Source organism: Myotis nattereri (genome assembly GCF_964212035.1).
Source record: "Myotis nattereri genome assembly, chromosome: 12".
NCBI lineage: Eukaryota > Metazoa > Chordata > Mammalia > Chiroptera > Vespertilionidae > Myotis > Myotis nattereri.
Window position 1 is genome coordinate 57,146,409 of NC_138087.1, and position 5,195 is coordinate 57,151,603.

Below are 5,195 nucleotides of genomic sequence, written 5' to 3' on the forward strand. Positions count from 1 at the left end.
GTTTAATGTCTGCTTATTCCATTATACTCTAGGCACTGTGATGTAAAAATCTGCCTTGTGATAACGATTCTCCCCTTGACCAAACTCTAGCCAGGCTCCTCTGAGTCTTCTCAATTAGGACTCAACCTTGGCCTATAAACACTATAGACTCTCAACATAAATGATTTTATCCACCTACCTCCCCTTACATTAAAGGACTGAAACAAACACTAACATTTCTAACAGCTCAAGGTTGCATCTCTAATATGACCCTGGCCCCCACTTAGGTGTCTGTCTGAGAAAGCTGAAAGATACCCAAAGAATTCAGAGTTCTGGCTAGCACCTGACCCTTTCTTACAATGCTTACTAAAAAGGGTTTATGCCCTGGATGGGTGGCTCAGTTGGTTGGAGTATCATCCCGTATACCAAAAAAAGGTTGTGGGTTCAATTCCCGGTCATGGCACATACCTAGGTTGCAGGTTCAATCCCTGGTAGGGGTGTGAACTGGAGGCAAATGATCCATGTTTCTCTCTCACATCAATGTTTCTCTCTCTGTGTCTCTTCTCCTCCTTTCCACTCTCTCTAAAAATCAATGGAAACATATCTTCCGGTGAGGATTAACAAGAAGAGCAGAATAAATACTGGCAGACATGCAGCAGTTTCTGTCACACCTTTTTATTTCATTCTATTTCCTGTTCTGTCACAGATCTGCTGTGGGCCTGGACAACATACTTTCTTTGTTCTTAATGCCAGTTTTTCTGGTAATTAGGAAAGAGAGTGCTTCAATATAATGAAGAAGTTCAGAGTATTAAGCAGATAAACATGTCAGTGCTCTGGTTTCTGGGAGAACTAGAGCCCCACCCAGCAAAGCCTTCTTTTGAACTTTCCTGGTTGGTTCTCTGGAGTTTCTGGGAGCAGACTTTGAAAGTCACAGATTAGATTATCAGAGGCCCTTCCAGCAAGGAGACTTGAAGAATTCCTGTTTGTTAACATTTGGGGAGTAACCTCTCTCTGCCCTTAACCAGGTTGTGCCCTCCATTAGGTACCTCTCTAGTGAGTTCAAACAGATGCCTATAACAGTGAGTGTGAGACACAAAACCTGCCAATAATTGACCACCCACTGTGTGTTTGGCACTGTACCAAGTTCTGAGAACATAATGTGACCACTGCTCATGCTCTTAAGTCCCTTACATTGCTGGGGTTCTTATTCCAGCATCTAAAAGGGTTCAGCAATCTGGAGAAGGTTGTGCATAGATTAAATAGGAGCCCAGAGACAAAATATAATTTTGAAAGGCATTTGGAGGTCAGAGGAGCCTAGTTTAAAGGAAACTAAGATCTCCTCGTCTCAGGACTCCATGCTTTTTATTAACACAATTTGTCCTGAGGCAAGGCAGAGATACACACTTCAAAGGGGTAGGGTTTCCTATACAGAGGCATTGTCAGAATGGGGGAATTAGCCTACGGCTGTTCAGGTGTTTGGCCAGTAGGAGGCAATAACATGTAGGTTAAGATGCCCTGAGCTGTCTGGCAGCAAACAATCAATTTAATGTATCCTATTCAGGTTTGGGGAAATGCCATCAGCCATTTCCAGATTCAGCCCTGTTGTCATGCTGGAATTGGCTTCTGGCATTACATATTTTTTTGTTGTTGTTATTAAAAGGCCATGGTTGATTTCAACACAACCCAATGTACCAAATGCTGTTACCAAGTATAATGGTGTTATGGACTGAATTGGGTCCTCCTAAAAGATGTGTTGAAGCCTTAGTCCTTGGTACCCATGAATGCGATCTTATTTGGAAATAGGGTCTTTACAGATGTCATTTAGTTAAAATAAGGTCATTAGAGGAGGCCCAAATCCAATATGACTCATTTCCTTAGAAGAAGAGTAGAAGGGGCACAGATACAGACACACACCAGAAAAATGCCATACGACAGTGGAGGCAGAGATTGGAGTGAAGCACCCACAAGCTAAGGAATGCTAAGGATTGCCAGCAACCTCAGACACTAAGAGAAAGTCATGGAACATTCTCCTCTGGAGCCCTCAGGGAGAACATGGCCTTGCTGACAGGACTGGTTAATTTTGGACGTCTAGTCTCCAGAACTGTGGAGGAATAAATTTTCGTTGTTTTTCAGCCAGTGTGTGTGACAGTTTGTTATGATAGCCCTAGGAGATTAATGGAGGTGGTCAGTTTGATGTGTCAATTTCCTAAGCTTTAATCCCCAGTTATTCAATCAAGCACTAATCTAGATGTTGCTCTAAAGGTATTTTGTGGATGATGAATGCTTACAACCAGCTGACTTTCAGTAAAGATGGGCCTGACTTAGTCAGTCAAAAGGCCTTAAGAGCAGAACTGAGGTTGTCCTAGAAAATAAGAAATGCTGCCTGTGAACTACGACTTCAGCTGTTGCTAGACTTCCAGCTTGCCTGTCCTGATGGCCGCCTTACAGATTTTGGATTTGCTTATCCAGGCCCCACAAGTAACATACGCCAATTCCTTGCAATAAATCTGTTAATGCATCTCCTACTGATTCTATTTCTCCAATGGAAACCTGACTAAGACACAATAGGATGATGCAATCTTGAAATACATTTGCCTAAAAGTCTATGGAATTGCTGAAGGCTTCGCCGAGGAGGCGGCTTTTGGCAGAGACTTAAAGGATGGATAGGGGCTTGCCAGGTGGGGAAGGGCATTTCTAGTAGAGGGAACAGCGTGTGCAAAGACCTGGAGTGGTGAAGCCCTACCTCTTTTCCCCTAGTGGCTGGAAATAGGCTTTGCAGAATTTGGAGCCACATTCTGAGGTCCTCTCCTGTCAAGCAGAGGACTTCAGTGCTTGTCCTGAAGGCCAGGGACTCTCTCTCTTTTAAAATTCTTCATTCTGTCTTTTTATTTTTTTAATTGAGATATAACTTTCATAAGTTAAGCTAATAGGTTTTAAAGAACTTGATGAATTTTTTACATATGTATATATCCATGTGATCCACATCAAAATCAAGATATATTTATGGAAGAATCCGCATTATTAACTGGTAAATATTTATGAAAAAATCCACATTACTAACCAGTAAATAAAACATGAAAGAATCCGCATTATTAACCTGTAAATAGGTGTGAAAAAAATCCGCATTATTAACCGGTACACCTGGGAGAAGTCTCAGGAGGACGCGAGGACTCAAGAGGGGCCATGGGAAGATTGAAGGGATGCGGCCAGGAGCCCCCCAGAAAGGGAATAGGCAGGAAGGACCCTCCCCTGGAGCCTTCGAGGGACCACAGCCCCCGACACCCTGATTTCACATTCTGGCCCCAGAACGGGGAGAGCACACGTTCCTGTTTGTCTTGGGCAGTCTGTAGTCTTCGGATCAGCAGCTTCAGGAAATAGACCTTACCTTTCTCCTCCTTTGGGGGCTTTGACCCGGTCTGGGAACATCTGAGCCCTGTCCCCGGGCACAGGAGATCCCCTAGACCTCTCACTGCAGGGGCTCACAGGGAGATTCATCTCTGTGTCTGTGCCTCGGCCCTGTCTCTCACCACCCGGGGGGCTCATGGCAGTGTAGTGGGCACACCAGGGCAGGCTGTTTGGTGGGAAGTGCAGGCTCTGTGGCTCAGGGACTCCTCGCTGACTTGCCAAGCCCTCAGCTACAGGATGATGCAGGGTACCCCACATCCCCGCCCTTACCTCCCAGGCCTTCCCACCAATGAGTCCAGCCTGGGCCTCCGCTTCCTGGAGCACCTGGGTTGACAGGAGCCAGCAACTGGGTTGTTGTGCTCATATTCTAGATGCCAAAACTGAGGCTCAGAGATGGGGAGCAGAGGTCCCTACCCTCAGCCCACCTCCCCCTCAACTCAGCCCAGCTCACAGGCGGCTCCGCCAGCTCCCAAAGGGGGCAAGGCCAGGCGATCATGCCAGACAAGGGGGCGGGGCCACCTGAGCAGCCGGAAGTGGGCAGGTGAACAGGGGGCAGGGCCAGGTGATGAGTCCTGCCAGGTGTATCGGTTAATAATGCAGATTTTTTTTAATAGATGGAGTTACACATCCTAGTACAATCAGGGCTGGGATTAGGGTGTGAGTGAGGTGAGCCAGAGTCAGATTCTGCCTTTATTTAAAACTTTGATATTTTGTTTCATCATGGATTTTTGCATTCATTTTGATTTTGAAAAATATATTATTTATTTTGATTACTGAGTTTTTTTGGCCCACTCTCAAATTTTACACCTCAGAGAGATCTTCATGTCTCATTCTAGTCTTGACCTGTTAAATACTGTATGTCCAGCCCCTGTGGCTCTCTTACTCCCTCAATGCCTCCAAAGGAAACCTGGAGCCAAGGCCGAGGGTATTTACCATGAATTGATGGCTTGTCATGTGTGCGATCATATTATGGGTGTGTATGTGTGTGTTTTTCTGAGGGGATAGTTCATTGCTTCGATCAGCTTCTTGGAGGTACCTGTAAAGTGAAGCTAAGAAACACAAATGCCCGCTAGGAGGGAGCCAGAGGAGGCTTTGTCACTCAAGGGATCTGAACAATATGTCTAGGTGGGGCCTGCCGGCCTCAGTGGACAGCCTGGTGTCACTCAGCCTTGCAGTGCCCCAGTCTTCTCATCTGTAACGTGGCGTTTATAGTCTTAGTGCTCTCTCACTGGACTGTGTGAGGGTCAGATGTGATAATGGCAGTAAAATTCTTAGCGCCCTGCAGCCAACATTTACTGAGTGCTTACGATGTGCCAGGCGTTGAGCTAAAGGTTTTACGTCGTTACCTTTTGTTTTTATTTTTTTAAAAAAATATATTTTTATTTTTTTCAGAGAGGAAGAGAGAAGGAGAGTGATAGAAACATCAATGATGAGAATCATTGATCGGCTGCCTCCTGCACTCCCCCTTCTCTTCCCCTCCCTCCTTCCCCAATGGGGGTCGATTCTGTGCCCTGACCGGGAATAGAACTCTGATCAGGGTTCGTAGGTCGACACTCAACCACGCTGGTCAGGCCGTTATTTTTTAAATAATACACACAGCCCAGCCAGCAGGTGCAAGTCTCTGCAAGCCCACGCAGAGTGATGGGGAATGGCCAGCCTCCTCCTCCTCCAGGGGACCCGGCTCCAATGGGCGGGCGGGCGGGCGGGCGGGGAGGGCAGGGGGCGGGGCGCAGGTGGGGCGGGCAGGGGGCGGGCCAGGGCGGGGCGAGGCGGCGCTGTTCCGGGATCCGGGTCCCGGCTGCCCCGCCGCC